Here is a 26790-nt window from a genome sequence, read left to right as displayed (position 1 = left end):
TGTTGATCATCATTACAATTTTGCTATTACTATTACAATTTTACCCTGGTTCTACTCACTTTACCTTGTATCAGGTCATATAAGTCTTCCCATATTTCTCTGAGACTATCCTATACCTGAGCTAAATTTTTAAGGAAAATAAAAATCCTGAAAAATGATTATGAATTGAGAGTGCTTCTTAAGAATAGGAGATAATCTGTAGGAACACATGGATATTCAGGCTTATTATTTAAATTTGTAAATCTGGCAACAGGGAGCCTGAAGTAAAACTCTGAATCACTAGGTTCATAAAAGTGTATCCTTTGTCAAGGTTACACAAGAGTAGCAGTATTTGTAGTGCTAAGTAATACAATAAACAAAGGATAAGTCTTTATTAAACACAGTGTGCCAAACACCATGCTAGGATCATAAGTACAATAAGTGAAAGAATGTATATTTGCAATGAACTTACATTTTAATGAGAAACATAGGAATGAACACATATTTAAGTATATGCAGTCTAAATATGAAATATTGAATATCAATCAGTATTGGATGCAAAATAGTTAAATGCTAGATAATTTGATCTGGAGAATGCTAGCAGTTGGGAATTCCATGTCTTGAGTTGCATCTTGAAGCAAGAGAGAAAGTCTTTTTTTTTTTGGTTTTTGCAAGGCTGTGGGGTTAAGTGGCTTGCCCAAGGCCACACAGCTAGGTAATTATTAAGTGTCTGAGGTTGTATTTGAACTCGGGTACTCCTGACTCCAGGGCGGGTGCTCTACCCACTGCGCCACCTAGCTGCCCCTGAGAGTAAGTCTTTGATGCAGAGATGAAGATGAAATGAATTCCACTCATGGACAACAGATACTTAGAGTAGGGGAACAGAGATTGTACATAGAGAGAAATTTGTGAGTGACAGAGACAAAGTCAATGACTGGATCACAGAGTATGGAAGAAGCATGGGGGGTTGCAATGTGCAAAGAAGCTGAAAAGATAGGGTGTGGTAAGAATGAAAAGTGCTTGATAAAGTAGCCAGAGGAATTTATATTTGATCCAAGGTGAAATGGGGAGTCACTCTCATTTGTTGAAAAGGGAAGTGATATATTTGGATCTGTGCTTATGGAAAATCACTTTGGTAGTGGAGGGATTGTACTGGATTAAGGATGGATTGGAGCAAGAAGATTGATGGGAAGTGATGAAGACCTGAACTAAAAAGGTAGCTTTTTAAAGGGTCAAATGTAAAGAATGTAAAGGTAGAAATGGCAAGAACTGGTATAATGATGGGATATGTGGTGTGAGGGAGAGTAAGGTCTTGTAATTAGTAATTGTCTCAAAGTAATGGAGGTATGAAGAAATGGCTTATGTAAATATCATGAATGTTTCTTAGGATAAGCAAAAAAGCCAAAGGGACTGTGTTTTATTCTTTCTTCAATGTTGGGGTCTTAGAATCATAAGCCATACTGGGTCTCTCAGAGTCCTAATCCACTGGTCATTCCCAATGCTATTATGAATAGATTCCTAGTTCATTCTCCCCTGACTTATGCCCCTTAAGTCAATATCTGCTGAAATGGAAATCCTCTCCTTCTTGCCACCCTCTGAACTGTCAAAACTATAAATGTCATCTCTGCCCCTAACATTGTTCCTATCCTCTACTCCCAACTCCCTTTCAATTATACTCTGTGGAAACCCTGTTAAATTGTTAACAAATTCCTTTTGTAGATCTCTTCATTTCAACTCTATCTTCTTGCACTGATAAAAACCTAATTTTCCCCAAAGTAGCTTGATATTCTAGGTAAGCCTTTTCAGAATTAAGAAGGACAGGGCTCTCACTAAGTTGTTTTAAGTGTTGGTAAATATAGAATGATCACAGTCACCAAACAGGGAATTTTGGGTACAATTTGCTTCTGTTTTTGTTCTTATAGAACCTGAAATGGTTAATAATTCCAAGTTTTCATTTTCTTTTAACTGCCATACTTTGATGGATTTGTGATCTCTTTGATATTGATTCACCCTCACTAATCACAAAACATTCATTCCTTATTGTGCTATTCTACTCCTACCCAGAACTTCCTGAAAGTCCTCCAAATACCTACATTGGTGACCTCAAGCTACTTTTATATTTCATGGATACCACATGAGCATGCAAACTGAATCTCCCTGATTCTATCCTTTATGCCTCTTTAAAATTGTTATTTAGGGAAGCTATGTGGTAGAGTAGATTGAACACTAGTCTTAGAATTAGGAAGACCAGCTCAGATTCAGTTTCAGACACTTATTAACTGTGTGACCCTAGACAAGGAAACTTAACTCTGCTTGCCTCAGTTCTTCACATCTGTAAAATGAATTGGAGAAGGAAATGGCAGGCCACTCTCATATTTTTGCTAAGAAAACCCCACATAGGGTTATGAAGAGTCAAATAGGAAAGGACTCAGTAATGGCAATTGTTGCTTGGTAATATAGGACAACCAACTCACATCCCCCATAGGCCCTTCATTATCCATTTGAATCACCTTCATTTTTTTAATGACACATTTTTTAAAAATAAAGATGAACAATACTAAGCTAATTGTAATGTTATCAATTTCAACAAAAAAATCTTACACAATGTATATTGCTCACAGAGGCAGAAAGTTCAACAGAAGAAATGAGATAATTTAAGAGATAGTTCCCTTATGATAAGTACTCAGCACAAAATATAGTTTGATAACGCTACAACTGAACTGAAATTTATGAAGCTTGCATGTTACCACTACTTATCTTTCTTAGACAGTGTCAAATTAAAAAAAAACTTTGTGCATTCAGTTATTTGAATTTTTACCAAAGTCAAACTCATTTTGAGTGTTTTCAAATCCACTCTAATCTTTTTGTGCCTCTTCATTAGCAAATAAGAAATAGTAACCATATTACACAATTCATACTTTCACATGCCAATGACTCTCTTCTGCCTTAATTTTCATATACTGTTCAACTTCCTTAAATTATAGGGTATGGTATGCAGCAAGGCCATGAGAAGGAGGAAATTATGGACTAAAGGGGCTATGTTCTTGCACATGTTACACTTGAGCTCCTCCCATTCTATCTTTGGGTCCAGCTTCTTGATCTGGAACGTGCTAAGTTCTGTCTATTGGTTATGGGCTGACCACCTTCATTTTTAATTCTTTGGCTGCTCATGTAATACATAGACATAAAATATTTTAATATTTCCTTTATCAAAGAAGTAAGCAAGGCATACTCACATTATACCTTTACATGTCAGAATAAGTTCACCTAAAACCATGATGTTGTCAATGATTTTTAGAAAAATAATATTTGAGTTATTCTTTTACTTTTAATATTTGGAAAATATTTTCATTCTGGTCATTCAGTCAGGTTTCCAAGGAGTTAAATAAATTCATCCTTCAATGAAAGAAATTAGATTCATTGTGCTTTCTGGAGGATCTTACTCTGTGAATAACATGTGATTATTATGCTAGACTATAATTTGCAGGTGCAGAAGCCAGTGCAGCTCAAGGCAGGCAAAATGCAGCAACAAATGCAATGTAAAACAAACAGTATTATATAGGTTTGCACTCCTGTCAAATAATCAGGGTTCATGTTTTGGAGAAAGGCAAGGGTCAAAGAAATGTTCCCTGAAGGTATTGATTGTTTTCCATTTTCCTCCTCCTTTGATATTTTTGGAAGCTAGGAATGAGGGTTTTTCTTACTGCTACAATTTCACTGTTGGATTTTTCACATTAGTTCATTGATTCAACACGTACTTATTGAGCACCTGACATGTGAACACCATTTGTAATTCTTAAATCCTTTCCCAGATGTTTCACATCAATCTGATACAAAGGCTCTCAAATCTTTTTTGGCAATAGCTAAACACTCCTACTAAATGAAATGTCATTGCCTTTAGTGCAGTAAAATAATTTTAAATTGTTTTTCTTAAAGTTCTAGCTCTTGATTTTTCAAGGGATCTCTAATCTTACCAGTGATAAGCACAGATTCTAAACCATTCTCAATGTCTCATCCTGTTGTATTATTGCCCATATTTCCATAGATCCTACACCCCAGACACACCCAATAGGCTGGAACATTTACCTGACTCTTAATATTTGGTGGATTCCAATAAAATACCTGGGTTGTCTATAAGTTCTCTCACTATTGCTACTTGATTGGCTCTCTTCTCAGGTTTTTAATTTGGTAATTATTGAATTTGGATAATTATTATACTTGATTATGCCAGATTTATCAAGTATTTTAGAAGAAAACTCACAAATATATTTAATTTTTTTCCCTTTCATGTCCTCAAAGGTAGAAAGAAAAGTGCATTTCTTAATTTCTTCTTTGAGGTTAGGTCTAAGAATTATAATTATTCATCTTACAGTTGTTTTGTTGTTGATTTACATTTTTATAATTTTATATATATATATATATATACACATGAAGGAAAGAAAGAAAGAGAAAAGGAGAGAGAAAGAAAGACAGAGAGGAAGGAAGGAAGGAAGGAAGGAAGGAAGGAAGGAAGGAAGGAAGGAAGGAAGGAAGGAAGGAAGGAAGGGAGGGAGGAGGGAAAGAGGGAGGTAGCAAAGGAGGAAGGCAGGAAGGGAGGGAGGGAAGAAAGAAGGAAGGAAGGAAGGAAGGAAGGAAGGAAGGAAGGAAGGAAGGAAGGAAGGAAGGAAGGGAGGGAGGAAGGGAGGAAGAAAAGAGAGCAAGAAGGAAGGAAGGAAAAAACATCTTCAATATGAACTCCCAGTCCAACAGTCTCTATATAGAGTTGGATAGCAATTTTCATCATAAGTCCTTTAGAATCATCATGGACCATTATATTGATTGGAGTGTTAAATATTCAGAGTTGATAATCATAATATTGCTGTTACTGTGTACTTTGGTTTTGGTTCTGTTCACTTTGCATCAATTCATATGAGTCTTCCCAGATTTTCCTCAAACCATGCTCTTCATCATCTTATAATATAATATTTCATCATAATCATATACCATAACTTGCTCAAGTATTCCTCAATTAATGGGCATCCCTTCAATTTCCAATTATTTGTCAACACAAAAAGAGTAATTTTAAATATTTTCGAAGATATAGGTCCTTTTCCTTTTATCTTTTTAAAGTAGCAGTATTCTAGTGTTAAAGATAGGCCTTTGGACTAAGTTCCAAATTGTTTTTTTAAATTTTTTTTTATTTATTAAGGCAATGAGGTTAAGTGACTTGCCCAAGGTCACACAGCTAGGTAATTAATAAATATCTGAGGTCAGATTTGAACTCAGGTCCTCCTCACTCCAGGGCCAGTGAGTGCTCTCTCCACTGCACCACCTAATTGCCCCCCAAATTGTTTTCTAGAATAGTAGAACTATTTCACAGCTTCACCAACAGGGTATCAGTGTACTTATTTTCCTACTTTCCTTTCAGTCTTTGTTATTTTATTTTTCTTTCACGTTGGTCAAGCTGATAGATATGAAATGGAATCTTGGAGTTCTTTCAAATTTTCATTTCTCTCTATATAAATAATTTAGAGTACTCTATATTGCTCCTATTTATATTACAATGATATTACATTATATTCATATACTTAAATGTCTTGTTATTCCCTAATCAATGGGTATCTTCTGTTTGCATCATACAATAACAACTAAAATGCTGCTATAAATATTTTGTTTAGATTCATCCTTTCAAGCTTGACTTCCTTGGAATATTCCTTAGGACAGGATCTCTGTATCAAAGAATATGTGCATTTTAATCACTTTCTTAGTATAATTTTTATTTTTTTTATGTTTTTGCAAGGCAGTGGGGTTAAGTGGCTTGCCCATGGCCACACAGCTAGGTAATTATTAAGTTTCTGAGACCACATTTGAACTCAGGTCCTCCTGACTCCTAGGGCTGGTACTCTATCTACTATACCACCTAGCTGCCACTATGTATAATTCTAAATTGATGTCCAAAATGATTGGACCCAACAATACATTGAGCCACAGTGGCACAGTGGATAGAGTGTCAGACCTGAAGTCTGGAAGAATCATCTTTCTAAGCTCAAAACCTGGCCTCAGACAATTCCTTGCTATGCAACCTTGGGTTAGTCAACTTAAACCTGTTTGTCTCAGTTCTTCATCTGTAACATAAGTTGAAGAAGGAAATGACAAACTAGTCTAGTATCTTTGCTAAAGAAACCGCAAAATGGGATTGTGAAAAGTAAGACACAACTGAAACAATTGATTTAGGAAAATCAATTTGAGACTGAATGGAGGATGGAATAGAATGAAAAGACATTTTGAGTCAGGCTAATGCAACAATTCATGTGGGAGATGACACTCCTACTTTTCTGGTGGAAGTCCTCATCACTTCACACCTAGATAGCTGGTTTCAAGGGAAAATATGCACCTAGACCAATCACCATTTACCTTTTTTGTCTTCCGTGTGCAAAGTACTGTATGAGGAACTATAGAAGTGGAAAAAAAAAGGGGGGGAAATTTACTGTAGAATACAGGAGGTTATGTTGTGCACACTGTGCACAGTTTCCTAAATATTAAAAGCAGGTAAGGCTTCCTGTAGAAAATGGGCTTTTAGGTAAGACTTTTAAAAGGTCTGGGAAGCCGGTAGGCAAAGATAAAGCTAGACAGTCTTGCTAGCATAGGGATGGCCAGAGAAAATTTTTTGAGCCAGGATATGAAATATATTGTTCATAGAATGGCAAGGAGGTCAGTGTCACTGGATCATGTGTAGGTTATTTCCATGGACTATATGTGATCTGATTAGAGTCTTTACCAGGATGGTGACTATGTAAATGGAGAGAAAGAAATGTATACAAGAGATGTTGTATAAACAAGACTTGGAAACAGATTGCATATAAAAGATGAGTGGGAATAAAGTAGAGGCAGCATGATGATTCAGGGGATAGAATACTGAGCCTAGAGACAGGAAGACCTGAATTCAGTCTGGCTTAAGATACTTACTAGTTCTGTGACCCTGGGAAAGTCACTTACCTCTGTTTGCCTTAATCTACTATAGAATGAAAAGATAAAACATCCCAGTATCTTTGCCGAGAAATCCCCATGAACATTATGGTCTATGCATTTGTGAGGAGTCAGACATAACTGAATGACTGAACAATAACATGGGAGTGAAGTGAGACTAAATTTTTGAGCTGATGATGATATCCTTTACAATTTTAGGGAGGCTGACAAGAAGAGACAGGTGGAGAGGAAAGATAATGAGTTTAGTTTCAGATATGTTAAGTTTGAGATGTCTACAAGATGTCCAGTTAAATATTCAAGTAGGCATTTAATTATATAAGAATAGAGGTCAGGAAAAACGTTAAGTTGGGATAAATAGATCTGAGAATCAGCATAGAGATGGTAATTGAACATGCGAGAGTGAACATGTGAAAGTTGAAGAGATAACCAAATGAGACAGTATGATGGAGAAGAGAAGAGGGTCCAGGACAGTATTATGGAGTCAAAGGTTGTGCTTTGGTGCCATGTCCTGGGAAAAGATACAGTAAAGGATATTGAGGAGTCCTCTGATTTTTATAAAGAAAAGCCAGAGCACCAGATAAAGAGCCGTGGAGTTCGAACAAAGTTCAAGGACTATTCCCTTTAATTTAGGGAAAAGCATATCTTATTGTCAGATCTTGTTATTTCTTAGGGTTTTTTTTTGTCTCTTCCTTAAGGATATGATTTCTCTCTCATCACACTCAATTTGGATCAATGAACAACATGGAAGCAAAGTAAAGACTGACAGATTGCTTTCAGTGGGGGTGGGGTAGGGGGAGGGAAGTAAGATTGGGGGGAAAATTGTAAAACTCAAATATATCTCTAATAAAAATAAATTAAAAGAAAAAGAAAAGCCAGAGTGACAAATTTAGAGGAGAGTTCAAGAGAAAAGGGTGACTGATAGCCTCAAAAGCTATAGAAAGGTCAAAAAGGATGAGTTTTGTAAAAAGATCATTAGATTTTTACAAATTAGAGATCATTGGCAACTTTAGAGACAATGGTATCAGTTGAATAATGAAGTTGGAAATCAGATATCCAATTTTCCAATCAAATTACCAGGAATAAGTTTAAAATATAGCAAAAGGAGAGAGAGGAAGTACATTTTTTGAAATTACCATCCTTAGTCTTTTTCATGAATGAATGAAATGTTAAATAGAGTAACAGACACATTGTGTAATGATCATCTATGATAGACTTGGCTCTTCTCAGCAATACAGTGATCAAAGACAAATGTAAAAGACTTGTGATGTCAAATGCCACCCCCAATCCAGAGAAAGAGCTATAAGATCTGAATGCAGATCAAAGCCATACTAGTTCCACTTTTTAAAATTTGTTTTTTTTGTTTTTTCCCTTGTGATTCTTCCCTTTTGTTCAGCTTCTTCTTTCACAACATGACTTATATGGGAATATATATATATATATGTATATGCATAATCTATATCAGATTACTTGGTTAAGGGAAGGAAAGAGTGGGAGAGAGAAAATTTTACAAAAATGAATGTTGAATACTACCTTTACATATAATTGGAAAAATAAAAAAAAATTTAAAAAATGAAAGAATGAAATGAACAAATTAAAAAAGGTTTTATTAAGTACTATGTTAAGGGATAATACGAAAGGAAAAACAAGGCAGTAACTTTTGAAGTGCTCACAATCTATTTGATGGAAGAAACAGCACATAAAGGAAGGTTCAGATGTGGGATAGATGAAAAGACCTGTGAGTGCATTAGCAATCAGGTGGCAATGCCAAGGGCTTTTGGTAGAGTGACAGTGAGTCTGGTGAGTCCTTGTGATATGTAGAGAATCAATATTAGTAAGGTCTAGTGTGTCACTGTCTTACTCAAAAGATTATAGTTAGTTTCTTTCTGCTTATCTGAAAGATGAGAATTTTAATCACAACTTATCCATGTGCTATGTCCAACAAACTTTATGAGAAATAAGAGGAATGTCATATTAAATAATTCTGAATCACAAAATTTCACATTTTAACCAGTTCTCTTACTTTACTGACAGATCTCAAGATTAATTTATTCAGGAAAAAAAACATATTTCTGTTTACTTATTTTAATGAAATATTCTGTCATATGCTGTTGATAGCACTAGTTTGAATTTTGTTCATCTTAAGATTTTTTAAAAAATTAAGCTCTCTAGACTACAGTTGCCTTATCTATAAAATTCCCTAAAGTCTAGTTGTAAAAATTCTACAGTTCTATGATCTCTCAATAGATCAGGTAACAACTAAGACATTAGAAATAATATTGGAATTAGAAATTGTGTATTCCTGGGTAAATAAAGATCTAATTTAGACATATTTAGCCTAGCTTTAATTTTTTTCTTTATGCCCCTTCCTTATAACCTCTATGTATTTTGAAGTCGAAGTCATGATAATGTAATTTTTCAAAGCAGAAGAAAAGACATAAGCAAAGTAACAACATAAAACAAAAACACCTCCACAAATCAGGAAATAACTCTTAACAACACATGAAAAGAAAAATTTTTGAATGAGTTCTCTTGAATGAAGAGAGGGAAGATCTAGTTTTTTCTGGTCATTTCCATGAGTGAATCTGTCCTCTGCAGGAAATAGAACCACCTTGATTCTTTGGTTTTCTATGAAGCAACACATTTGTAAACAAATGGAGAGAATAGAAACAGCTTTCTGTTTCCTGGACAGCTTTTGAATGCATGAACAGATTCAATACCCACAGCACAAATAAAGATGGAAGTGACAGCAGAGAACCTGACATCCTAGAAAATTACTAGTCTGCATTTGAGTACATTGTCTAGTCTTAGACTAGCTCTAAGAAAAGAATCTTTATCTAATTAAAATTAATAATAAATAGTTAACATTTATGCAGCACTTTAAACTATTCAAAACACAAAATTTATCTCATTCTATTTTCACAAACAACTCTGAGAGGCACTAATATTATCCCCCTTTTACAGAAGAGGAAATTGAGGCAGACAGTCTAATTGGTTTGTATGGTAGTCAGGTAGGATTTTAACACAGGTCTTTTTGACTTAATACCCAGCACCTCTATCCACTATGTCACCTAGTTGCCCCAACTATGATGATTATGATAATAATAACTTACTTTTCCATCATACTCAATTGTTCCAAAGCATTAACAAGTAAATGTATTTGTGATTATTATTATTTTGATGGTATTCTGTTGTAAGGGGGTCAGAACTGTGTTTTCATGAATGTGGAGAGCACCTGATGAGGAAAATCCTACTAACAATGCAAATGGTGCCTCCTTTTTGAGAGATGCTTTGAGCACTGAGAGGTCAAGTGATTGTTCAGAGACATATCAGATGTGGGACTGGAACCCAAATTTTCCTGTCTTAAAAGTCGCCTCTCAGCATTATACCTATAGACTGTTTTCAAATTAGAAAGTCATTAACTCCCTAAAAATTAAAATGGGTAAAATAGAAATTAATGATTCTAAGAAACAAGAATAATTATGGAAATTAAGTCAAAAGATTGAAAATTAAAAGATGAAAGATATCCTATATCAAAACAAATTACTTAGAAAACCTTATTTCCATTTGAGCTGATAAATGAAAAAAAGATTTTAATACTCAATTTCATCTTCCCATTTCACAAATTATAATATTATTCTTTAAATTCAGTCCACCTAATAGTTTAGAAGTGTTTTGCATAATGCCATGCTTCTCTAAAATGTACAATCTTTCCTCTAGGGTTTGTGTGTGTGATATTTTATTAAGAAAACAATCTTTAGACACATAGTCTTTAGATGCATAGTAAAAGAGCTCTGGATCTCAAATCATTGAATCTTGTTTCAAATATCTGTTAATATTTGTTAATAATTACGTGTCATCTTGACAATTTTTTCCAACTCTGACTCTTCTTTTAGAGAAGGAAGGGCAATAGAAATACAATAGACTATAAGTATTGAAAGAGCTTTAGAAGCTTTTAAGAAGAAAAAGAACCTCAGCATAGTAAAATAAACAAAAATAAAAATCCTTCTTCCCTATCCTGGCACCCTTCTGCCATCAAGAAAAAGATCTAAACTAAATCTATTCCACTAGAAAGCAATCTAGGACTTAACCATGGATTAAAGAAAATGTCTCCTCTTCTTTTCTTTCTTCACAGGAATAAGCTTCAACTAAAACTATTTACAATGTCAGAGATCACCAATATACAAATAACTCAAAGATACCCAAATTAAAACCTCAAAGAAAAAAGAATCAATTTGCCCACATGAACAATCAGAAGTCTTAGAATAAATGTGGCTAGAAATTAACAAAGATATTATAAAAGCTATGAACAATGGAACATCATTTTGGAAAAAGAATCAATAGCTTAACAAATGATATGAAATTTAACACTAGTAATAAATTCAGAATTTTACGAACAAAGTGAATTTTTGGGTCTAGTAAAAAAATTATTAAAACAAGATGCAAAAGGGGCGGCTAGGTAGCATAGTAGATAAAGCACCAGCCCTGGAATCAGGAGTACCTGGGTTCAAATCCGGTCTCAGACACTTAAGAATTACCTAGCTGTGTGGCCTTGGGCAAGCCACTTAACCCCATTTGCCTTGCAAAAAAACCCTAAAAAAAAGATGAAAAAGATTGAGTAAATAAAGGAAAATGCAAGTTATCTCATATAAAAAATAAACTGAACTGACAAACATATAATGTAGAGATTATCTTAAATATTATTAGATTACCTGGAATTCATGATTAACAGATCTTTGAATATAAAAAATTCATAAAAGCATTAAAGAAAATTGCTGAGATATATTAGAAAAAGAGAACAACCTGAAAAAAAGAATTCATTAAATACGTCCTGAACAAAAGAAACCCCCTGAAAGAAAAAATCCTTGGAATGTCATTAACTCTATCTATAGTTTACAGATGACAGAAATATTATTGTAAGAAGTTTTAAAGAAGAAATTCAATTTTTGAGGGACAATAGTTAGAACTGTATAAGATTTAGCCATTTATTCATAAAGGAATAGAGAACATGGAATGAAATATTCCCAAAATAAATATAAAAGTCAGTAGCCAAGAATAACTTGTCTAGCAAAATTGATTATAATCTCACAAGGGGAAAATAGACCTCTATGAAATAGAGGACCTTCAAACCCTCTCAACAAAATAGGCCAGAGATGAAAAGGTCTTTGAAATACAAATTCAGGAATCAAAAGAAAAATAAAAGGTAAGTACTAGTGAAAAATCAAAAGAGACTTTTTAAGGTTAGACTATGTACTTTCTAATGGGGAGATGATAAAAGGATTCATTTAAAAATCTTAATGTCATAAGGGTCATAGATATAGGTAAGTGACTACCTACAGCTTTACTATAGCTTTGTTATGTTTTGGCAAAATTGTAAGAAAAAGGATTGGGGAAGATACATTAGAGAAATATAAGAAGAAGGTGGAGGGAATTTATCATTTAATTGTGTGCATAAATAAAATTATATGCAACTATGGCAGGAATAGGCAAAGCAAGTATCATTTAAACTTCACTTTCATTTAAACTGATTAAAAAAAGTGTAGACATATGTAAGTACACATACATAAAGAATTTATATAAGAATATATTCAATCTAGTGTTCATACAGATAAGAACAGGAAAAAGTGGATAGAGTTTAAAAGGAAAGGTAGGTTCAGGGAGGGATTAGTTATAAACAAAATAAACCCAGGCTTAGTGAGGGAATAGTGAAGAGGAGATTAAAAGGGAGAGAAAAAAAAAAAACAAGGTTAAGAAGAGCAATAAAAGACAGTCAAAATATATATAGAAAAAAGGCAAAAATAGATTGAAGGCAAAAATATGATTTAGTATCACAATGGTGAATTTGGAATAAACTCCTCCATTAAACAGAAATCTCAATTAGTAGGTAAAATCCAAAACATTCTATCACGTCTCAGCTGAACACAAAAAATAAATGGTAGAAGTTACAATTTCAGATAGCATAATAGCAAAAAAAAGAAAGACTTAATTAAAAGAGTTACATTTTGATGAAAGACAATGAGTTGATTTCAATATTATATATAATATATATACACATATACATCAAATGATATACTATCTATATACTCTAAAGAAAAGCTTAATGAATTACAAGGAGAAATAGAAAGTAAAACTAGAGTAATGAAATATCTCAATTTATCCCCTTTCAACCCTGGATAAATAAAATCAAAATATAAAATAAAAAAAAGTTATTGACCTAAATAGATTTATTTTTTTAGGTTTTGCAAGGCAATGGGGTTAAGTGGCTTGCCCAAGGCCACACAGCTAGTAATTCTTAAGTGTCTGAGATCGGATTTGAACTCAAGTACTCCTGACTCCAGGGCCCATGCTCTATCCACTATGCCACCTAGCTGCCCCAGACCTAAACAGATTTCTAAAGAAAAAATAGATATGGGCAGCTAGGTGGCGTAGTGCATAAAAGCACCGGCCTTGGAGTCAGGAGTACCTGGCTTCAAATCCGGTCTCAGACACTTAAGAATTACCTAGCTGTGTGGCCTTGGGCAAGCCACTTAACCCCATTTGCCTTGCAAAAACTAAAAAAAAAAAAAATAGATATGAGACACTTTGGGTGATTATTGAGTGGGAATAGAAAAGTATACATGTTTCAATTTATATAATACATTATAAAAAATTTTATCATACCTTAGGATATAAAAATTACATAAAATGCATTGAAGTAAAAATACTATAAGTATTATTTATTGATCACAATGGAATAAAAAATAAAAGACTGAAAAAGTATTAAAACACACTGGAGATGAAAACATTTATCTTAAAGAATTAGGTTTAAAGAATAAATAAAAAAAGTTAGACAATTTAATTAAAGACTATAATAATAAATAATACCAAAATTTGGAGATGCAAACAAAGAAATCCTTAGAAAACAAATGTAAATCTCTAAGCATTTTCATAAACAATATAGAAAAATAGGCCAACAATTTGAGAATACAACTAAAAATACTCTAAGAGAACCATTTTTTAAAAAAATATAAATACTGAAAGCCAGGGAAGTTATTAACAAAATTAAAAACAAATAATTTAGCCAATAAATAAAACTAAGAATTATTTTTTGACAAAAAATTATAATAGATACATTATCAGTTAATAAGACTGAAAAGAAGAAAACCAAATTACTAAAAAGAAAACATCATAACAAATGAATAAACAAAATATTGTTAGAAACTATTTTATACAGTTACATGTCAATAAAATCTACAGCTTAAATTAAATAAAAATTCAATTGTGGTGCATAAATAAAATTATATACAACCATGGTAGGAATAGGTGAGGCAAGTATCATTTAAACTTCATTTTCATTTAAACTGGTTAAAAAAGTATAGAACATACACATACATAAAGAATTTATGTAAGAATAAATTCAATCTAATGTTCATACAGATAAGAACAGGAAAAAGTGGATAGAGTTGAAAAGGAAAGGTAGGTTCAGGGAGGGATTATAAAAATTTAAACTACCAAAATCAACAAAACAAAAAAAAAAAGAGATTTTAAGCAACACAAATCTCAGAGAGAGAAAAATTGATTGAGATATAAATGAACTTCTGAAGGGAAAAAAGTATGCACAGGTGAATTCCCTCAAGCATTCAAAGGACAACAAATTCCAATATTACATAAGCTCTTTCAAAATAGCAAAACAAGAGATCTAACCAAATTACTTCTATGATGCAGAAATGACCTTTATATATAAATTAGACAAAAAACTGTAGGCTAATATTCCTAATGAATATTGATGCAAAAAATTTAAATTTTTCACTCTTAAAAGGCTAAAATGACATATCATATACATGTACATCCTATGATATATTTGAATTTCTACTCATTAAAGCAATAAAACAGAAAAAGAAATTAAGAGAAGAATCATAGGGGTCAGGTAGGTGGCAGATAAGCAGCTTAAGTGCTCTATCAGCACATGCCCTGGAGGAGGACCTAAATTCAAATCTGTCCTCAGATACTCATCAATATTTACTAGCTCTCTGATCCTGGGCAAGTCATTTAAGTCCAATACCCTTGCAAAAAACAGGGAGAGAGACAGAGAGAGAGAGAGAGCTGAAGAGAGAGAGAGAGAGAGAGAGAGAGAGAGAGAGAGAGAGAGAGTCAGAGAAACGGAGACAGAGAGACAGACACAGACACAGACAGACACAGAGACAGAGAGACAGACATAGATACTGAAAGAAAATCACTTTTTATAATATGATGGTATATTTAGAAAATCCTGGAGTCTACTAACAATTTAATTGAAACAATTTTAGCAAAACTGTAGGTTATAAAATAAAACCATGCAAATCATCAGAATTTTTATATAATATCAACAAAATACAACAGAAATGCCATTAAAATTAATATATAAGGTATAAAATTCTTGACCATTGACATATTAACATACACAAAAGAACAATATAAATGGAACTACAAACAACTGTTTACAAAAAAATAACTAAATAAATTTTAAAATTTTAATTGCTTATAGACAAAAATAAGTCAATTTAATAAAAACCCTAAAACCACCTAAATTAACTAACTTATTCAATGTCATTCCCATCAAAATATCAAAAGGATTTTTTTATAGCACTAGGAAAACATATTGAAAATCATTATTTGGATCATATGGAGTCAGGTAGCATTTTCTAATGCTACCTGATGATGATGATGATGTTTGTCCTTTATTCTCCAAGAGGGCCATGATGTCAGAGAGGTAATGCTATGACCAAATGTGAATTGTATTTGAGTAAGGGGATGCTGTCACTAGTCTCCCTTTATCCTCCAGAGCCATCTGGGGCCAGTGGCTAGATATGAATCAGGAGGAGTGGAGATGGTCCTGGATGAGAGGCTTAAGTGACTTGCCCAAGGTCAAACAGCTAGTATGTGTCTGAGGCCTAGACTTGAACTCAGGTGCTTTTGACTTCAGGGCAGGTATTCTATCTACTGTGGTGCATTGAATAGAGCATCAGACTGGAGTCAAGAAGATGCAAGTTCAAATCAAGCTTCAGACAGTTACTAGATGTGGGACCCTGAGCATATCACTTAACCCTGTTTGCCTTAGCATCATCTGTAAAGTGAACTGGTAAGGGAAATAGCAAATAGTACTTTTGTCAAGAAAATACTAACTGGGGATGCAGTCAGACACAACTGAAATGACTGAAAAGCAACAAATATGCTGTAGAGTATGATTGGGCTATGGATAGAAAGAAAGGCAGAAGACAATCTTTTATCTCTAGGAATTCACAGTCAAATGGGGGAGACATCACGTAAACAATTATGTAAAAGTGCAGAGGGAAGGCATTAAGATTAAGGACGACTAGGAAAGGATACTTATACAATTTGAGACTTTAGTTGAGATTTGAAGGCAGCCAGGAGATATAAATGAGTAAGGGGGAGTTTTCCAGACAAGGGAAGTAGGATGAAAAACTTCCAGAGTTGAGACAGGGAATGCTATCTAAAGCGGAGTAATGTGTAAGAAGAAGACTGAAAAGTTAGGTGGGTTACAGGTAGAAGATGTATTTAAAGACCAATCAGAGGATTTTATTTTTGATCCTGAATATAATAATCATGAAAAGTCATTGATGGGTTGGAGATGAGAGCTTGGTGGTCAGGAGATAGATTAAGAATGGACAAAGAAATTTGAGAGGCATCTTCATTGAAGTAATGGGGAGCTGATGAGATTCCCAGGTGATATAGTATAAAAGAAGAGAAGAAGGCTCAAGACAGAATCACTTGAATAAATATACAATGATCAGAAAAGTAGAAGAATTAGCAGAGACCAGTGTTACAAGGAACCCAGAGAGGAGCTATTATCTTTTCTTTTAATTTTTTTTCACATTACAACAATATAGTCTTGTCGTAAAAGTAAACATAATTCCCCCTCCCCCACAAAGAAAGAGAAACATCAAGAAAAAATAAACCAAGAGGGAAAAAAATATGCTTCAGTCTGGATTCAGATACCATCAGCTCTGACCTTGGGATGAATAGCATTCTTTATCATAATTCCATCAGAGAAATTGCTTCAGTATTTTTCCCCACAGTTGCTATTGCTAGTTGTATTTCTCTCCATCCTATTCCTCCCCACCCCCATTTATTCTATTCTTTCTCCTTTATCTGTCCCTCCTCAAAAGTCTGTTGTATCTATCTACTCTCTCCCATGATCTTCCCTCTCCTCTCACCTACACCCCCATCCCCTTTCTCTCATCCCTTTCTCTCCTATTTTCCTCTAGGATAAGATAGATTTCTACACCCAATTGAGTGAGTATGTTATTTCCTCTCTGAGCCACTTCCAAATGAAAGTGAAGGCTCACTTATTCCCCTTCCCCATTCACCCTTCCACTCTATTGCAAAAGCTTTTTCTTGCCTATTTCAAGTGAAATAACAGCCTATTCTAACTCTCATTTCCTTTTCTCCTAGTACTTTCCTTTCTTGCCCATTAACTCCATTTTTAATATATTATACCTTCATATTCAGCTCTCTCCTATGCCTTATCTATGCCTTGACTAACTGATCTAATAAATGAGAAGGTTCATATAAATTATCAGTATCATCTTCCTATGTAGGAATACAAGCAGTTGAACATCATTAAGTCCCTCATAATCTTCCCTTCCTGTCCATCCTCTCTATGCTTCACCTGAATCTTGTACTTGAAGATCAAACTTTCTATTCAACTCTGGTCATTTCTACAGGAAAGTTGTTTCACTCAATCTTTCTGATTGTTCAGCCACTCCTGCCTTCACTCCACCATCTTGGTTCCACCCCCCCCCCAAGGTGATATTTTCAAGGAGAAGAGGGTGATCAAATGTGGTCAGTCTTATGCTTAAGGAAGATGTATTTGATAACTGAGGATGGATTGGAAGGAGACAGACTTTAGGCTATTATAAGTCCTGAAATGAGGTGATGAGGATTTTTACCAAAGTGATTGCAATATTGCAGGAGCAAAAATGGAAGATGAGATGTTATGAATGTAGAAAAGCTAAGGCATGATGACTGCATGTAGGGGCTAGGAGTGAGGAATTGAGGATCATATCTTTTAAACATGGCTAATTGGGATGACTTGGTACATTGGACAATAAGAGAGAAGTTACAAAGTTGTACCTGGAGAGAAAATGAGAGAGATTTGGTTTTAGACTTGTTGAGTTTAAGATATTTATTTAGTTTGAAATATCTAAAAGTCATTTGGAGATGATCCTAAAGGTCAGGATATAGGTTAAGAATGGACAAGTCAATTTTTTAAAAAGTGTCTTCTGCTTAAAGATGCTAATTGAAATAATGAGAACTGATGAAATCACTAAGTGAAATAGTATCAGAGGAGAAAAGAAATGAATCTAGGACAGAACCTTGGGAAATATCCACAGATAGTGGTCAGACTTAGCTGAATATCCATTGAAGGGGGCAGAAGAGGGATCAGATGGTGTCTGAGAAGTGTCATTAAAAACCTATAAAGAAGCTAGTATCAGGAAGAAGAAAGTGATCAATTGTGCCAAAAAGCTGAAGAAAAATCAAGAAGTATGAGGTTTGGTTTGTCAGTTAAGAGATTGTTAATAACTTTGGGGAGAATAATTTCATTTGAGTGATGAGGTCAGAAGATAGACTTCAAAGAATTAAGGAAAAGGAGAGAAGGAAAGAAGTTGAGGCATCTAATATAGACAGTCTTCTCAAGGAGTTTAGTCATAAAATGGAGGAGAGATATAGTTTGTCTGCTAATGAAAATGTATAGATAAAATGAGTTTTTTGAGGAAAGTATGCATGAGGACAGTAGGAAGGCAGCCAGTTGTCAAGGAAAGATTGAAGATAAGTAAGAGACTAGGTATGATAGAGGGGGCAATCTGCTGGAAAAGATGGGATGGATCATTATATAGAGTAGTTGCCTTGTCAAGGAGAAGGACCCATATATTCATGAAAAAAGGTGGTAAAAGGAAAGTGTTTGAAGGCATCTGAATGTTGTGAAATAAGAAACATGGGAGAAGGACCTGTTGGTGAATGACCTCAAAATATTAAATAAATAATGAAAAAAAGTGGGAACAAATGGGACCTCCAAAACTAGATCCCAACTATATTAGAAAGTAGTAATTTTCAAAACAACTTGATACTGGTTAAAAAAAAAAGATTGTTCAGTGGAACAGATTAGGAACACAATATAGTGAAACAAATGAACCTAGTGTCCTAGTGTCTAATAAATTCAAAGACTCCAGCAGTAAGATAGGGTATCACCATTTGATTTTTAAAAACTGTTGAGAAAGTTGGATATCAGCATGGAAATCAGATTTAGATAAACACCTCACACTTTATGCCAAGGTTATTCCAAATGAATACATGAGCTAGATATAAAAGGTCATATCATAAACAAATTAGAGAACATAAAAAGAAATAGCTATCATATCGAGGAATAAAAGACTTTGACCAAACAAGGTATTGAAGGGGTTACAGAAGATAAAATGGGCAATTTTGATTAAGTTCATTTTAAAAGGTTTTGTGTAACTGTAATAAATGTAGGATTAAAGAGGATACAATTAACTGGGAAAATAGCTCTTCAACAAATTTCTCTGATATGGACCTCGATTCCAAGATATATGAGGAACTCATTCAAATTTATAATCATAAGTATTATTTTTCAGTAGATGAATGATATAAGATTTGGACAGGCAGATCTCAAGGGAAGAAACCCAGGCTATATGAAATAACTATATGAAAAAAAGTTCCAAATCACTAATAAGTAGAGAAATGTAAAGTAAAGCAATTTGGAAGTTTGGCATCTAGACCATCAGATTGGCAAAGATGACAAAAAAAGGAAAATTATAAATTCTGGAGAGGCTATAGGAAAACAATTACAGTGATATACTGTTGGTCAACCCAGGACTGGGTAGAACCACTATGGAAGGCAATTTGAAATTGACACAAAAATTGTTTAAAGAATTTGTGTCATTCAATTCAGTTATACACTGCTAGACCTCTGCCAAAAGAGATTCAAGGAAGAAAAAAAGAACTTTAGACATTCAAAAATATTTATATCAGCTCTTTTTTGTGTTGATAAAAAATTGTAAATAATGGAAATGCCAATCAATTAAAGAATAATTAAACAAATTGTGGTATATGAATCTGATGGAATACTATTTTCCTGAAAGTAATTAGGAAATAAATTTCAAAGAGATATGCAAAGACTTACATGTACTTATACAGAGTGGAGTAAACAAAATCAGAACATTTTATGCTATAAAATTAATATTAGAGAAATGAATTTAAAAAACTTTCATAATCTGATAAAGAAAGAAATGCACAGAATCAGAACAATTTATTCAAAATACAACACTGAACTGAAAAGACAAACAACTATTAAATCTTTTAAAAATTCTGACATTGCAGTGACCATCCATGATTCCAAAGTACTGATGAGAAAGCATGCTATTCACCTTCTGACAGAGGAATGTGAATTTAGTACTCAGAATGAGATATATTTTATGAACACAAACAATGAAAGATGTTTTTCATTTGATTGTTAAATTATTAGGAATTCATTTTTCTTTCTTTTTTAAAAAGGGATGATGAACAGATGGGAGAGAAAAATAGATTCTGTTAATTATAAAAGACTTCAATTAAGCAATAAAAATGAAAGTTTTGTACTAGTTGATTTTAAATATCCCTTTCAGGTTTAAATCTATAATACTGAAAATTTCAAACTTTGGGGTCACATTAGAGTTTTGTAAATGAGTTGCTCAGCATGATCATCATACATTGACCTTAATAATCTATCAGTCACCAGGAGGATTTGTTTTGTCAGTGTCCATAGCTAGAATTGGATGGCATCTATAGATTCAAGCAAAGGAGAAGGAAAAGCTGCAATTATTAATAGCAAGTGCAGATAGAAAAAGCATTAGATTTGGAAAAACAAAGACTAGGCTTAAGTTCCTAGCTCCAAAGTTACTAATTGTATAACAGGGACCAATTCTCATATCTTTCTTCATGCTCATCTTCCTCACTTGCAAAAATTGATAATAATACTAATGATCATAGTATCATGGATTTAGAACTAGAAAGAACTTTATAGGTTATGTAGTTCATCTTTCTTTTAGATGCAGAAAAAGAGACCCACAGAATTAGAGTGACTTGCCTAAGATCGTACAGATTATAAATAATAGAGTTCATTTTTGAATACAGGTAATTTGATTTCTAGTCCACCATAACTGACATGACTGTGCCATGAAAAATTGTAACTGTAAGCCATAATGTATAGATCCAAGGTAGTTCTTATTATAAGTAAATCTCAGCTATTACTAATAGAATCTGAGACTCAAAGTCCATTGGCATGGAATGTTGAAACAATATCTTAAAAAACTCAGTTCTTAAAGAGTTTCATATTATTTTGCTATTCATCATGAATAAGAATGCTAAAAAGATGTCTCCTTTTTGAATAATATTCATCCATAATGTCACCAATGCAAGGCATGCTTGTCTTTACACTTCAAAGAAAGTGACCTTTAAGCCACACTTAGTGAAAGTAAGCTAAAATCAGTGTGGCATTCCAGTTACCAAGGACACTTGTAATCATTTCCTTAATTGTCCTTGACAATCTTATCATTAAAAATAGGGGACATTAATTAATGATGGAAAACCTATCCCTGGATGAAATAGGCCTTGGCTACACAATAGACAGCTTATTCTTTGTACTTCTTTTGTTGAGGATGCTTTTGCAACATGGGTCATCCATGTTACAAGTGTTGCCTGGATGGCATATAAACATTCAGAGCACTCAATTGTGTGAGAATTGGACAGAGTGAAGTCAATGCTGCTAATGTTATAAAATACATTCAAAACCAGTGTTCCCTAAACAAGCTTTTATACCTAGATTAGTATCAGTGTTTAATTGACAGCCTCTTCACTTGGTTAATTATTTAGTCTATTATGACAGGGAGAGAGGAGGAAAAAGGATGAAAGCATTTATGTTGTGAATAGTTGCCAATAAGAGACTCAGATAAGGGAAGGCTTCCCACTCTGAACCAGAATATAGCCTTACATTAAATTCTCCTCATACACCACATGATTTTTCAAATTATTGTTCTTCAGTAAAATAGAAAATTTTAAAATATGCTTGTCTTTCAAAGGAAAAATTATAACCTCTTGTATATTGAAATCACTATTAAGGACAAACTCTAAATTGAACTTTTTGCCTTCAATTTGTTCTCCATGAATGTACCAGCCAATAAGAATATGAAGTAAATATATTTGAGGGAGATTGTTGTACCTTTGAACTTCAATGGAATTTAAAACAGAGCTAATAACTTTTATTTCCATCATTTGGGAATATGTTCTTAATGGTAATTTCCATCATTTGGGAATATGTTCTTAATGGTAAGTTTTCTTTCTTGTAATAATAATAGCTCACATTTATATTATTATATATATTATTATTATATAGGGTTTGCAAAGCATCCAGAATATGTTAAGTCTTTTGAGACTTATAACAACCCAGTGACATAGGTGTTTTTATTCCCATTTTACAGATTAGAACAGTTAAGACTTGCTAAATTTAAGTGTGCTAGATAGGGTTTGACTCTAAGCTCAACACTCTACTTTGCCACCAAGCTGCCTTGTTCATTCTATATGCCTTTTAAAGATCTATTAATTTTCAAAAAATCTTGTTGTAGTATAAGACTGAAGATTCAGAATCATTTAATAGACAATATGGTTTGAAAATTGTTATTTGGGTAAATTATGTTTTATTTTATTTGGGGAATTTTTTTATGTTCTATTATTTTTTATCTGGCAAGTTCTTGTAATCTCCCAAGAATTGTTTCAAAATTGAAGATGGATTCACCTTTTATAATACTTACTCATGGTTTATCTTCCTATCTCTTAAAAACATTTATTTGCTTCAGACAAGGTATTTGTAGACATTGTAACATTATTTCTCAATAAAAGTATTCAAAAGGTATTGCATTCAGCTGGCAATAAGAAAAAGTCTATGAAAAGAATGAAAATTTTGCTGGGTTTCAGATTTAATAGATAAAAGTCACAATTAATTTCAGGGTCTTTGACTAGCTTTTGAAAAAGAATTTTATGTTTTATTATTTTTAAAGAATAGATCCCGACCCTCTTCCCTCCCCCATCAATTGAAGGCTTTTAAAAACAGAGAATTTTAGTAACCATCCACATTAATGACTCACTTATTTGTTTGGTGAAAGACAGAAACCTTAGGTATAAATTTGAACTTGCACAAGAATTAAAATACCAAAAAAAGTATTTTTTTTAAAAAAATCATGCCTTCACATAGATTGAGACTGATTTATGAAAGCAGGGAGACAATATATAAATAAATAAATGCATATATGACATGTTCAAAGTAAAAGAAAAAAATGTTATAATAGAAGAGTCAAGTTCCCGGGAAGAGAAAGAAGGATAGGAAGTTCTCCTGCAAAAGATAATATTTGAACTGTTTTGAAAAAATTCATGGATATGAAGATATGGAGGTGAGGAAGGAGAACATTACAGAAATGGCAACCAGACAGTACAATGGCACAGAGATGGGAGAGTGAGTGTGGAATAGTAAGTTGAATGATATAGCTAGTGGGACACACTGAACAGGAAATTACAAAGGAAAAAAAAAACTGTGTGAAACTAATTGACATCCTTGAATCAAAGTACAATGGGAAGAGCAGCATTATAACAATTAATTCCTTTTAAATATCATTCTTAATGTAGACTTTGGGAATGATAAAATGCACAACAGATTTAGGAAATCTACAAATAATACAAATACTAATAAATTATATAGATGTATCATTCCAAAACAGATATAAAAAGAATTGCATCTCATTTTTTTAAAATAGAGGAGATTGATAGATACTCTTAGATTTCATAAAACATTTAGAAATGTTTCTGTAACAAATAACTATCATTCCCCAGAGCAAAAGTAAAGTCTGAGAATAGGTATATGCTATTGGATTTTTTAAATGTAGTTGATAATGATTTATCTCCATTTATGATCTGTGAAATAGTTATAATGAAGATGTGAAACTAAAAGTGCTTTCTCCCCCTCCCTACTATGAACAATACTTTCATGACATTGACTCAAAATATGTCAGGGAAAAAAGTGTCAAATCAATGACTATGTCATGTGAATTGGTTTACAGAAATGGATGATGATAGCAATGCAAGATAAGGTCATTATTATCAGAAATATCAGAAAAAGACTTTAAAAGCCTGAATATTTTGTTCAATGAAAATTATTCAAAGAAAAATAAATATTGTATAATGTATCACTACATTTTGAAAAAATATTAATAGCTGTCAAAAATTTAAAAAACATCAAATGACCAGAATTATAAATCAAAACCACTATATCTTTCATAAACAAATAAATGACAAGTCATACTACAATTAAAAACCTCAAAATATCCTTGAAAATTCAACAAAATTGGACTGTTATTGAGTTAGAGAATCATTGCAAACAAAATTATCACCCACAAATGTCAGAATAGAAAACTGATTCATAGAAATTTAGGAACAATGTCTTTAATAGGCATCACTATGCAGAGTGTTCATAATATCCAAATTGTTTGGAATGAAAAGTTTTCAAGAAACTTGCTTGGAAAAAAATGTGGGAATAAGACAGAATGAATCTCATCATTGACATAATTTCTGCTACTAGAATTGTACTATGGATGCTTCCAGGGAAATTATAGGTAAGTTTATATTGCAATACTGTTACTTAGTGACAAAAAACATCATTCTTTCAACAACAGACCACTGCATGTTAAATACAAAAGAGTAATAGTAGGTTAATGATTTGCTCCCAGACTATTTTTTCTGAACTCTAGTTTTTGAACTAATGAGAACTAGAATAATAACTGATAACATAGCCCTCAAAGTTTGCATGCCATTATATATAGCAATGTACATATAGGTTTCTGACTACAATTAGATTGAAATATAGAAATATATTGTGGATATTTTTCCTTCCTTTACAAGGAAAACTAATAGTGTGGTGTACTGATCACTCTAATATAAATTTGAGAGGCTCAACCCTAGGTCAGGCACAAATAATCGCCTGGTCTGTGCCATGGGTGGAGATGTCTCCGGATTTGTGCAGTTCTTGTTTTCTTAGAGTTACAGTGATTCTGTTTAGCTCAAGGAGTATAGCAACTTCTTTAATGTTGGTATGCCAAGCTAGATAGTCCTGTACCAGCATCTCCCATGTTTCACAATCAATACTGAAGTTGCTCAGAGAGACCTTGAGATTGTCTTTGTACCACTTCTTTTTTTTTAGGTTTTTGGAAGGCAAACAGGGTTAAGTGGCTTGCCCAAGGCCACACAGCTAGGTAATTATTAAGTGTCTGAGACCGGATTTGAACCCAGGTACTCCTGACTCCAGGGCCAGCGCTTTATCCACGATGCCACCTAGCTGCCCCCTGTACCACTTCTTCTTACCACCATGTAGAATGCTTGCCTTGTGTGAATTCTCCATAAAATAATCTTTTAGATAAGCATGTATTTGATATTTGGTTATATGGACAGTCTAGTGGACTTACTCTCTCTGTAATAGAGTTCAAATGTTTAGCAGCTCAGCTCAAGAAAGGACCTTAGCATCTACTACTTATCTTGCCAGGTAATCTTCAGTATCTTTTTAAGACAATTCAAGGGAAAGTAGTTCAATTTTCAGGCATGGTACTGATAAACTGTTCAAGTTTTATAGACAAATAAAAATGAAGTCAGCACAATGACTCAGTAGACTCTCACACTTTATTTCAGAGTAACTTAAATACCTTAAGATTCCCCTCAAGTGGCAAAATGCCTCGTGCTTATTCCATCTCAGCAGAAGGACTGCAAAGAGGGTGGTCCAACGCTCATATAGAAACCGCCTGAAATTTTTTGTATCATATGAAAAAAAGACAGTTATCCCTCAAAAGATCAGAGATGTCTCCATTTTCAATCTCTATAAAGAAAAAGGAAATGGACTCTCCTGTGACAGTCAATGCTTTCAGTCATTGCTGCCAAGGTACTTTTATAAGTCCTCCTTAATCAGCTAAACATTCACCTGGAAGATGGACATCTCCTTGAGACACATGAAGATTTAAGAATGGGTCAAGGAATGGTCAACATGTTTTTTATTGCCCACCAACTCCAGGAGAAATTCCAAGAGCAGAAAAGAGATCTGTATACAATGTTTATCAACCTGAATAACCTGAACCTTTAGAGACTGTCATTTGTGGGGACTTGAGGAAGATCGTGGAAAAATGTGGTTGTCCATAGATTTCATCAATATTTTATGCCATTTCATGATGTCCTGCTTGCACAAGTTCTGGATGAAGAATTATGCTCTCCCATCTTCTTACTTGCTACCAAGCTTTTTAGCATGTTTTTCCCGATGTTGTCAGATGTCTTCAGTGAGAATGAAAATGGTATCAAAGTCAGTTACTGCACTGATGATAAACTATTTAACTTGAAAAGACTACAAGTCAAAACTGAAGTGAAAGGGGAATTGATGCTTGACTTTCTCTTCACAGATGATTATATATTCTGTACAACCTTTGAGGCTGAAATGCAACAGAGTATCAATTGAGTATCTGATGCTTATGCTAATTTTTGCCTGACAATCAATACCAAGAAAACAGCGGTCCTCCACCAGCCAGTACCATACCAACCATATATACAAGCTTTGGTCACAGTAAATGGAGAAATTATGAAAACTGTAGATAAGTTAATTTTACCTATATATGATGTGGTTCATGCACACATTGCCAGAGCTAGAAATATATAATAGAGGTGTACATAATTTCATTTAATTCTTGTGATAAACCTATTGGGGTAAACCCATTATTTCCATGCTTTGTTAAAGAA

General features: G+C 33.4%; 1 long non-coding RNA gene across 1 annotated transcript in view; it reads left to right on the top strand.

The window, feature by feature from the left end:
• The first annotated feature begins 1050 nt into the window (after positions 1-1050).
• The window catches only part of LOC141489862 (uncharacterized), a 51551-nt gene continuing 25811 nt past the window's right edge, over positions 1051-26790 (top strand). The window contains exon 1 of the long non-coding RNA XR_012469012.1: positions 1051-1195. This is a non-coding gene — a long non-coding RNA (uncharacterized LOC141489862). The remainder of the gene's footprint in view (positions 1196-26790) is intronic.

The sequence above is a fragment of the Macrotis lagotis genome, chromosome 5 (assembly GCF_037893015.1).
Source record: "Macrotis lagotis isolate mMagLag1 chromosome 5, bilby.v1.9.chrom.fasta, whole genome shotgun sequence".
In the NCBI taxonomy this organism is placed as follows: Eukaryota; Metazoa; Chordata; class Mammalia; order Peramelemorphia; family Peramelidae; genus Macrotis; species Macrotis lagotis.
This window is presented reverse-complemented; position numbering and strand designations above follow the sequence as displayed.